The following is a 12226-nucleotide window of genomic DNA, read 5'->3' as shown; positions in this document are numbered from 1 at the left end:
ATACTGCAGAAATAAATAGTGCTACATATATTACTCATCAATAATACCGTCCAGCGCTATAATACATCAACCACAAGAGAATCTGGCTCCAAAAGCAAGATTATACCGCTACATCATTGTGAAGATCTGAATATACTAAATATTATACTGCCCCTATGTACAAGAATATAACTACTATAATACTGCCCCTATGTACAAGAATATAACTACTATAATACTGCCCCTATATACAAGAATATAACTACTATAATACTGCCCCTATGTACAAGAATATAACTACTATAATACTGCCCCTATGTACAAGAATATAACTACTATAATACTGCCCCCTATGTACAAGAATATAACTACTATAATACTGCCCCTATGTACAAGAATATAACTACTATAATACTGCTTCCTATGTACAAGAATATAACTACTATAATACTGCCCCTATGTACAAGAATATAACTACTATAATACTGCCCCTATGTACAAGAATATATCTACTATAATACTGCCCCTATGTACAAGAATATAACTACTATAATACTGCCCATATATACAAGAATATATCTACTATAATACTGCCCCCTATGTACAAGAATATAACTACTATAATACTGCCCCTATGTACAAGAATATATCTACTATAATACTGCCCCCTATGTACAAGAATATAACTGCTATAATACTGCCCCTATGTACAAGAATATAACTACTATAATACTGCCTCCTATATACAAGAATATAACTACTATAATACTGCCCCCTATATACAAGAATATAACTACTATAATACTGCCCCTATGTACAAGAATATAACTACTATAATACTGCCCCTATATACAAGAATATAACTACTATAATACTGCTCCTATGTACAAGAATATAACTACTCTAATACTGCTCCCTATATACAAGAATATAACTACTATAATACTGCCCCTATATACAAGAATATAACTGCTATAATACTGCTCCTATGTACAAGAATATAACTACTCTAATACTGCTCCCTATATACAAGAATATAACTACTATAATACTGCCCCTATGTACAAGAATATAACTACTATAATACCGCCCCCTATGTACAAAAATATAACTGCTATAATAGTGCCCCTATGTACAAGAATATAACTACTATAATACTGCCCCCTATGTACAAGAATATAACTACTATAATACTGCCCCTATGTACAAGAATATAACTACTATAATACTGCCCCTATGTACAAGAATATAACTACTATAATACTGCCCCCTATGTACAAGAATATAACTACTATAATACTGCCCCCTATGTACAAGAATATAACTACTATAATACTGCTCCTATGTACAAGAATATAACTACTATAATACTGCTCCTATGTACAAGAATATAACTACTATAATACTGCCCCTATGTACAAGAATATAACTACTATAATACTGCCCCCTATGTACAAGAATATAACTACTATAATACTGCCCCTATGTACAAGAATATAACTACTATAATACTGCCCCCTATGTACAAGAATATAACTACTAAAATACTACCCCTATGTACAAGAATATAACTACTATAATACTGCCTCCTATATACAAGAATATAACTACTATAATACTGCCCCTATATACAAGAATATAACTACTATAATACTGCCCCCTATGTAAAAGAATATAACTACTATAATACTGCTCCTATGTACAAGAATATAACTACTATAATACTGCCCCCTATGTACAAGAATATAACTACTATAATACTGCCCCCTATATACAAGAATATAACTACTATAATACTGCCCCTATGTACAAGAATATAACTACTATAATACTGCCCCCTATGTACAAGAATATAACTACTATAATACTGCCCCTATGTACAAGAATATAACTACTATAATACTGCCCCCTATGTACAAGAATATAACTATTAGAATACTGCCCCTATGTAAAAGAATATAACTACTATAATACTGCCCCTATGTAAAAGAATATAACTATTAGAATACTGCCCCTATGTAAAAGAATATAACTACTATAATACTGCCCCTATGTAAAAGAATATAACTACTATAATACTGCCCCTTATATACAAGAATATAACTACTATAATACTGCCCCCTATGTACAAGAATATAACTACTATAATACTGCTCCTATGTACAAGAATATAACTACTATAATACTGCTCCTATGTACAAGAATATAACTACTATAATACTGCTCCTATGTACAAGAATATAACTACTATAATACTGCCCCTATGTACAAGAATATAACTACTATAATACTGCCCCCTATGTACAAGAATATAACTACTATAATACTGCTCCTATATACAAGAATATAACTACTATAATACTGCCCCTATATACAAGAATATAACTACTATAATACTACCCCTATGTACAAGAATATAACTACTATAATACTGCCCCCTATGTACAAGAATATAACTACTATAATACTGCCCCTATGTAAAAGAATATAACTACTATAATACTGCCCCTTATATACAAGAATATAACTACTATAATACTGCCCCCTATGTACAAGAATATAACTACTATAATACTGCTCCTATGTACAAGAATATAACTACTATAATACTGCTCCTATGTACAAGAATATAACTACTATAATACTGCTCCTATGTACAAGAATATAACTACTATAATACTGCCCCTATGTACAAGAATATAACTACTATAATACTGCCCCCTATGTACAAGAATATAACTACTATAATACTGCCCCTATGTACAAGAATATAACTACTATAATACTGCCCCCTATGTACAAGAATATAACTACTATAATACTGCTCCCTATGTACAAGAATATAACTACTATAATACTACCCCTATGTACAAGAATATAACTACTATAATACTGCCTCCTATATACAAGAATATAACTACTATAATACTGCCCCTATATACAAGAATATAACTACTATAATACTACCCCCTATGTAAAAGAATATAACTACTATAATACTGCTCCTATGTACAAGAATATAACTACTATAATACTGCCCCCTATGTACAAGAATATAACTACTATAATACTGCCCCCTATGTACAAGAATATAACTACTATAATACTGCTCTCTATGTACAAGAATATAACTACTATAATACTGCCCCCTATATACAAGAATATAACTACTATAATACTGCCCCTATGTACAAGAATATAACTACTATAATACTGCCCCCTATGTACAAGAATATAACTACTATAATACTGCCCCTATGTACAAGAATATAACTACTATAATACTGCCCCCTATGTACAAGAATATAACTATTAGAATACTGCCCCTATGTAAAAGAATATAACTACTATAATACTGCCCCTATGTAAAAGAATATAACTATTAGAATACTGCCCCTATGTAAAAGAATATAACTACTATAATACTGCCCCTATGTAAAAGAATATAACTACTATAATACTGCCCCCTATATACAAGAATATAACTACTATAATACTGCCCCTATGTACAAGAATATAACTACTATAATACTGCCCCCTATGTACAAGAATATAACTACTATAATACTGCCCCTATGTACAAGAATATAACTACTATAATACTGCCCCCTATGTACAAGAATATAACTACTATAATACTGCCCCTATGTAAAAGAATATAACTACTATAACACTGCCCCTATGTAAAAGAATATAACTACTATAATACTGCCCCTATGTACAAGAATATAACTACTATAATACTGCCCCCTATGTACAAGAATATAACTACTATAATACTGCCCCTATATACAAGAATATAACTACTATAATACTGCCCCTATGTACAAGAATATAACTACTATAATACTGCCCCTATGTACAAGAATATAACTACTATAATACTGCCCCCTATGTACAAGAATATAACTACTATAATACTGCCCCTATGTAAAAGAATATAACTACTATAACACTGCCCCTATGTAAAAGAATATAACTACTATAATACTGCCCCTATGTACAAGAATATAACTACTATAATACTGCGTCCTATGTACAAGAATATAACTACTATAATACTGCCCCTATATACAAGAATATAACTACTATAATACTGCCCCCTATGTACAAGAATATAACTACTATAATACTGCCCCCTATGTACAAGAATATAACTACTATAATACTGCTCTCTATGTACAAGAATATAACTACTATAATACTGCCCCCTATATACAAGAATATAACTACTATAATACTGCCCCTATGTACAAGAATATAACTACTATAATACTGCCCCCTATGTACAAGAATATAACTACTATAATACTGCCCCTATGTACAAGAATATAACTACTATAATACTGCCCCCTATGTACAAGAATATAACTATTAGAATACTGCCCCTATGTAAAAGAATATAACTACTATAATACTGCCCCTATGTAAAAGAATATAACTATTAGAATACTGCCCCTATGTAAAAGAATATAACTACTATAATACTGCCCCTATGTAAAAGAATATAACTACTATAATACTGCCCCCTATATACAAGAATATAACTACTATAATACTGCCCCTATGTACAAGAATATAACTACTATAATACTGCCCCCTATGTACAAGAATATAACTACTATAATACTGCCCCTATGTACAAGAATATAACTACTATAATACTGCCCCCTATGTACAAGAATATAACTACTATAATACTGCCCCTATGTAAAAGAATATAACTACTATAACACTGCCCCTATGTAAAAGAATATAACTACTATAATACTGCCCCTATGTACAAGAATATAACTACTATAATACTGCCCCCTATGTACAAGAATATAACTACTATAATACTGCCCCTATATACAAGAATATAACTACTATAATACTGCCCCTATGTACAAGAATATAACTACTATAATACTGCCCCTATGTACAAGAATATAACTACTATAATACTGCCCCCTATGTACAAGAATATAACTACTATAATACTGCCCCTATGTAAAAGAATATAACTACTATAACACTGCCCCTATGTAAAAGAATATAACTACTATAATACTGCCCCTATGTACAAGAATATAACTACTATAATACTGCGTCCTATGTACAAGAATATAACTACTATAATACTGCCCCTATATACAAGAATATAACTACTATAATACTGCTCCTATGTGCAAGAATATATCTACTATAATACTGCCCCTATGTACAAGAATATAACTACTATAATACTGCCCCCTATGTACAAGAATATAACTACTATAATACTGCCCCTATGTAAAAGAATATAACTACTATAACACTGCCCCTATGTAAAAGAATATAACTACTATAATACTGCCCCTATGTACAAGAATATAACTACTATAATACTGCCCCTATGTACAAGAATATAACTACTATAATACTGCCCCTATGTACAAGAATATAACTACTATAATACTGCCCCTATGTACAAGAATATAACTATGAGGAGAGTCTGTGATATCAAAAATCCACGATAAGAGCAAAGAGTAAACACAGCAGAGGTGAGCATATAGGCTCATTTAATGTAAATCCCTCTCCTGGGCACATTCTGGTATATATGTCCCCATCTTGGCTTTTGTCCCCTTTCTTGTATTTATTTCCCCTTCCTAGGCTCCTTCTGGGCACATTTTGGTAAAATATCTCTATCCTGGTTTTTCTCCCCTTCCTTGTGTATATATATATTTCTTCTTGTATATATGTCCACTTCCAGGGCCTTGCCTGGCGTGTATACACTGTGTGCAGAATTATTAGGCAATGAGTATTGTGATCACATGATACTTGTTATACACGTCGTCCTACTCCAAGCTGTATAGGCTGAGAGCCAACTACCAATGAAGTAAATCCGGTGATGTGCCTCTCTGTAATGAGGAGGGGTGCGGTGTAATGACACAACACCCTATATAAGGGGTGCGCAATTATTAGGCAACTTCCTTTCCTTTGGCAAAATGGGTCAGAAGAGAGATTTGACGGGCTCTGAAAAGTCCATATTGTGCGATGTCTTGCAGAGGGATGCAGCAGTCTGGAAATTGCCAAACTTTTGAAGTGTGATCACCGAACAATCAAGCGTTTCATGGCAAATAGCCAACAGGGTCGCAAGAAGCGTGCTGGGCAAAAAAGGCGCAAAATAACTGCCCATGAATTGAGGAGAATGAAGCGTGAAGCTGCCAAGATGCCATTTGTCACCAGTTTGTCCATATTTCAGAGCTGCAACGTTACTGGAGTATCAAAAAGCACAAGGTGTGCCATACTCCGGGACAGGCCAAGGTAAGGAAGGCTGAAAACCACCACCTCTGACCAAGAAACATAAGATAAAACGTCAAGACTGGGCCAAGAAATATCTGAAGACTGATTCTTCACAGGTTTTATGGACTGATGAATGAGAGTGACTCTTGATGGGCAGATGGATGGGCCAGAGGCTGGATCAGTAAAGGGCAGAGAGCTCCACTCCGACTCAGACGCCAGCAAGGTGGAGGTGGGCACTGGTATGGGCTGGGATCAGCAAAGATCAACTTGTGGGACCTTTTTGGGTTGAGGATGGAGGAAGCTCAACTCCCAGACCGACTGCCAGTTTCTGGAAGACAACTTCTTCAAGCAGTGGCACAGGAAGAAGTCGCTATCGTTCAAGAAAAACATGATTTTCATGCAGGACAATGCTCCATCACATGCATCCAACTACTCCACAGTGTGGCTGGCCAGTAAAGGGCTAAAAGATGAAAAAATAATGACATGGCCCCCTTGTTCACCTGATCTGAACCCCATAGAGAACCTGTGGTCCCTCATAAAATGTAAGATCTACAGGGAGGGAAAACAGTCCACCTCTGGGAGCAGTGTCTGGAGGCTGCGGTGTCTGGAGGCTGCGGTGTCTGGAGGCTGCGGTGGCTGGAGGCTGTGGTGTGTGGAGGCTGTGGTGTCTGGAGGCTGCGGTGGCTGGAGGCTGCGGTGTGTGGAGGCTGCGGTGTGTGGAGGCTGCGGTGTGTGGAGGCTGTGGTGGCTGGAGGCTGCGGTGGCTGGAGGCTGCGGTGTGTGGAGGCTGCGGTGGCTGGAGGCTGCGGTGTCTGGAGGCTGCGGTGTCTGGAGGCTGCGGTGTCTGGAGGCTGCGGTGTCTGGAGGCTGCGGTGGCTGGAGGCTGCGGTGTGTGGAGGCTGCGGTGGTTGGAGGCTGCGGTGTCTGGAGGCTGCGGTGTCTGGAGGCTGCGGTGACTGGAGGCTGTGGTGTCTGGAGGCTGTGGTGTCTGAAGGCTGCGGTGTCTGAAGGCTGCGGTGGCTGGAGGCTGTGGTGTGTGGAGGCTGTGGTGTCTGGAGGCTGTGGTGTGTGGAGGCTGTGGTGTGTGGAGGCTGTGGTGGCTGGAGGCTGTGGTGTCTGGAGGCTGTGGAGTCTGGAGGCTGTGGAGTCTGGAGGCTGTGGAGTCTGGAGGCTGTGGTGTCTGGAGGCTGTGGTGTCTGGAGGCTGTGGAGTCTGGAGGCTGTGGAGTCTGGAGGCTGTGGTGTCTGGAGGCTGTGGTGTCTGGAGGCTGTGGTGTCTGGAGGCTGTGGTGTCTGGAGGCTGCGGTGTCTGGAGGCTGCGGTGTCTGGAGGCTGCGGTGTCTGGAGGCTGCGGTGGCTGGAGGCTGCGGTGTGTGGAGGCTGCGGTGGTTGGAGGCTGCGGTGTCTGGAGGCTGCGGTGTCTGGAGGCTGCGGAGTCTGGAGGCTGCGGTGTCTGGAGGCTGCGGTGTCTGGAGGCTGCGGTGGCTGGAGGCTGCGGTGTGTGGAGGCTGCGGTGGTTGGAGGCTGCGGTGTCTGGAGGCTGCGGTGTCTGGAGGCTGCGGAGTCTGGAGGCTGCGGTGTCTGGAGGCTGCGGTGTCTGGAGGCTGCGGAGTCTGGAGGCTGCGGTGTCTGGAGGCTGCGGTGTCTCGAGGCTGCGGTGGCTGGAGGCTGCGGTGTGTGGAGGCTGCGGTGGTTGGAGGCTGCGGTGTCTGGAGGCTGCGGTGTCTGGAGGCTGCGGAGTCTGGAGGCTGCGGTGTCTGGAGGCTGCGGTGTCTCGAGGCTGCGGTGGCTGGAGGCTGCGGTGTGTGGAGGCTGCGGTGGTTGGAGGCTGCGGTGTCTGGAGGCTGCGGTGTCTGGAGGCTGCGGAGTCTGGAGGCTGCGGTGTCTGGAGGCTGCGGTGTCTGGAGGCTGTGGTGTCTGGAGGCTGTGGTGTCTGGAGGCTGTGGTGTCTGGAGGCTGTGGTGTCTGGAGGCTGTGGTGTCTGGAGGCTGTGGTGTCTGGAGGCTGCGGTGGCTGGAGGCTGTGGTGTGTGGAGGCTGTGGTGTCTGGAGGCTGTGGTGTCTGGAGGCTGTGGTGGCTGGAGGCTGTGGTGTCTGGAGGCTGTGGTGTCTGGAGGCTGTGGAGTCTGGAGGCTGTGGAGTCTGGAGGCTGTGGTGTCTGGAGGCTGTGGTGTCTGGAGGCTGTGGTGTCTGGAGGCTGTGGTGTCTGGAGGCTGTGGAGTCTGGAGGCTGTGGAGTCTGGAGGCTGTGGAGTCTGGAGGCTGTGGAGTCTGGAGGCTGTGGAGTCTGGAGGCTGTGGTGTCTGGAGGCTGTGGTGTCTGGAGGCTGCGGTGGCTGGAGGCTGCGGTGTGTGGAGGCTGTGGTGTGTGGAGGCTGTGGAGTCTGGAGGCTGTGGTGTCTGGAGGCTGTGGAGTCTGGAGGCTGTGGAGTCTGGAGGCTGTGGAGTCTGGAGGCTGTGGAGTCTGGAGGCTGTGGTGTCTGGAGGCTGTGGTGGCTGGAGGCTGCGGTGGCTGGAGGCTGCGGTGTCTGGAGGCTGCGGTGTGTGGAGGCTGCGGTGTGTGGAGGCTGCGGTGTGTGGAGGCTGTGGTGGCTGGAGGCTGTGGTGGCTGGAGGCTGTGGAGTCTGGAGGCTGTGGTGTCTGGAGGCTGTGGTGTCTGGAGGCTGTGGTGTCTGGAGGCTGCGGTGTGTGGAGGCTGCGGTGTGTGGAGGCTGCGGTGTGTGGAGGCTGTGGTGGCTGGAGGCTGCGGTGGCTGGAGGCTGCGGTGTGTGGAGGCTGCGGTGGCTGGAGGCTGCGGTGGCTGGAGGCTGCGGTGGCTGGAGGCTGCGGTGTGTGGAGGCTGCGGTGGCTGGAGGCTGCGGTGGCTGGAGGCTGCGGTGGCTGGAGGCTGCGGTGGTTGGAGGCTGCGGTGTCTGGAGGCTGCGGTGTCTGGAGGCTGCGGTGACTGGAGGCTGCGGTGTCTGGAGGCTGCGGTGTCTGGAGGCTGCGGTGTCTGGAGGCTGCGGTGTCTGGAGGCTGCGGTGTGTGGAGGCTGCGGTGTCTGGAGGCTGCGGTGTGTGGAGGCTGCGGTGTGTGGAGGCTGTGGTGGCTGGAGGCTGTGGTGGCTGGAGGCTGTGGTGTCTGGAGGCTGTGGAGTCTGGAGGCTGTGGTGTCTGGAGGCTGTGGTGTCTGGAGGCTGCGGTGGCTGGAGGCTGCGGTGTGTGGAGGCTGTGGAGTCTGGAGGCTGTGGAGTCTGGAGGCTGTGGAGTCTGGAGGCTGTGGTGTCTGGAGGCTGTGGTGTCTGGAGGCTGCGGTGTCTGGAGGCTGCGATGTCTGGAGGCTGCGGTGTGTGGAGGCTGCGGTGTGTGGAGGCTGTGGTGGCTGGAGGCTGTGGTGGCTGGAGGCTGTGGAGTCTGGAGGCTGTGGTGTCTGGAGGCTGTGGTGTCTGGAGGCTGTGGTGTCTGGAGGCTGTGGTGTCTGGAGGCTGTGGTGTGTGGAGGCTGTGGAGTCTGGAGGCTGTGGTGTCTGGAGGCTGTGGTGTCTGGAGGCTGTGGAGTCTGGAGGCTGTGGAGTCTGGAGGCTGTGGAGTCTGGAGGCTGTGGAGTCTGGAGGCTGTGGTGTCTGGAGGCTGTGGTGTCTGGAGGCTGTGGTGTCTGGAGGCTGTGGTGGCTGGAGGCTGCGATGTCTGGAGGCTGCGGTGTGTGGAGGCTGCGGTGTGTGGAGGCTGTGGTGGCTGGAGGCTGCGGTGGCTGGAGGCTGCGGTGTCTGGAGGCTGCGGTGTCTGGAGGCTGCGGTGGCTGGAGGCTGCGGTGGCTGGAGGCTGCGGTGTCTGGAGGCTGCGGTGTCTGGAGGCTGCGGTGTGTGGAGGCTGTGGTGGCTGGAGGCTGTGGTGGCTGGAGGCTGTGGTGTCTGGAGGCTGTGGTGGCTGGAGGCTGCGGTGTCTGGAGGCTGCGGTGTCTGGAGGCTGCGGTGGCTGGAGGCTGCGGTGTCTGGAGGCTGTGGTGTCTGGAGGCTGCGGTGTCTGGAGGCTGCGGTGTCTGGAGGCTGCGGTGTCTGGAGGCTGCGGTGGCTGGAGGCTGCGGTGTCTGGAGGCTGCGGTGTCTGGAGGCTGCGGTGTGTGGAGGCTGCGGTGTGTGGAGGCTGCGGTGTGTGGAGGCTGCGGTGTGTGGAGGCTGTGGTGGCTGGAGGCTGTGGTGTCTGGAGGCTGCGGTGTCTGGAGGCTGCGGTGGCTGGAGGCTGCGGTGGCTGGAGGCTGCGGTGGCTGGAGGCTGCGGTGTCTGGAGGCTGCGGTGTGTGGAGGCTGCGGTGTCTGGAGGCTGCGGTGTCTGGAGGCTGCGGTGTCTGGAGGCTGCGGTGGCTGGAGGCTGCGGTGTCTGGAGGCTGCGGTGTGTGGAGGCTGCGGTGTGTGGAGGCTGCGGTGTGTGGAGGCTGCGGTGGCTGGAGGCTGCGGTGGCTGGAGGCTGCGGTGGCTGGAGGCTGCGGTGGCTGGAGGCTGCGGTGGCTGGAGGCTGCGGTGTCTGGAGGCTGCGGTGTCTGGAGGCTGCGGTGTGTGGAGGCTGCGGTGGCTGGAGGCTGCGATGTCTGGAGGCTGCGGTGTCTGGAGGCTGCGGTGTCTGGAGGCTGCGGTGTCTGGAGGCTGTGGTGGCTGGAGGCTGCGGTGGCTGGAGGCTGCGGTGGCTGGAGGCTGCGGTGGCTGGAGGCTGTGGTGGCTGGAGGCTGCGGTGTGTGGAGGCTGCGGTGTCTGGAGGCTGCGGTGTCTCTGGAGGCTGTGGTGTCTGGAGGCTGTGGTGTCTGGAGGCTGTGGTGTCTGGAGGCTGCGGTGTCTGGAGGCTGCGGTGGCTGGAGGCTGCGGTGGCTGGAGGCTGCGGTGTCTGGAGGCTGCGGTGGCTGGAGGCTGTGGAGTCTGGAGGCTGTGGAGTCTGGAGGCTGTGGTGGCTGGAGGCTGCGGTGTGTGGAGGCTGCGGTGGCTGGAGGCTGCGGTGGCTGGAGGCTGCGGTGTCTGGAGGCTGCGGTGTCTGGAGGCTGTGGTGTCTGGAGGCTGCGGTGTCTGGAGGCTGCGGTGTCTGGAGGCTGCGGTGTCTGGAGGCTGTGGTGTCTGGAGGCTGCGGTGGCTGGAGTCTGCGGTGGCTGGAGTCTGCGGTGGCTGGAGGCTGCGGTGGCTGGAGTCTGCGGTGGCTGGAGGCTGCGGTGTCTGGAGGCTGCGGTGTCTGGAGGCTGCGGTGTCTGGAGGCTGCGGTGGCTGGAGGCTGCGGTGTCTGGAGGCTGCGGTGGCTGGAGGCTGTGGAGTCTGGAGGCTGTGGTGGCTGGAGGCTGCGGTGTGTGGAGGCTGCGGTGTCTGGAGGCTGCGGTGTCTCTGGAGGCTGTGGTGTCTGGAGGCTGTGGTGTCTGGAGGCTGTGGTGTCTGGAGGCTGCGGTGGCTGGAGGCTGCGGTGGCTGGAGGCTGCGGTGGCTGGAGGCTGCGGTGTCTGGAGGCTGCGGTGGCTGGAGGCTGTGGAGTCTGGAGGCTGTGGTGTCTGGAGTCTGCGGTGGCTGGAGGCTGCGGTGTCTGGAGGCTGCGGTGGCTGGAGGCTGCGGTGTCTGGAGGCTGTGGTGGCTGGAGGCTGTGGTGGCTGGAGGCTGCGGTGTCTGGAGGCTGCGGTGTCTGGAGGCTGTGGTGGCTGGAGGCTGTGGTGGCTGGAGGCTGCGGTGGCTGGAGGCTGCGGTGTCTGGAGGCTGCGGTGTCTGGAGGCTGTGGTGGCTGGAGGCTGTGGTGGCTGGAGGCTGCGGTGGCTGGAGGCTGCGGTGTCTGGAGGCTGTGGTGGCTGGAGGCTGTGGTGGCTGCTGCATGCAATGTTGATGGTAAACAGATGAAGCGATGACAGAATCTATGGATGGTCGGCTGCTGAGGGTCATCAGAAAGAAAGGGGGCGATATTGGGCACTCATATTTCGGGTTTTGTTTTTGCATGTCAGGAATGTTTATTTCTACATTTTGTGCAGTTATATTGGGTTTCCTGGTGACAATAA

The sequence above is a fragment of the Anomaloglossus baeobatrachus genome, chromosome 2 (genome assembly GCF_048569485.1).
Source record: "Anomaloglossus baeobatrachus isolate aAnoBae1 chromosome 2, aAnoBae1.hap1, whole genome shotgun sequence".
Classification (NCBI taxonomy): domain Eukaryota; kingdom Metazoa; phylum Chordata; class Amphibia; order Anura; family Aromobatidae; genus Anomaloglossus; species Anomaloglossus baeobatrachus.
The sequence above is the reverse complement of the archived record's forward strand: the minus strand, read 5'-3'. Positions refer to the sequence as shown.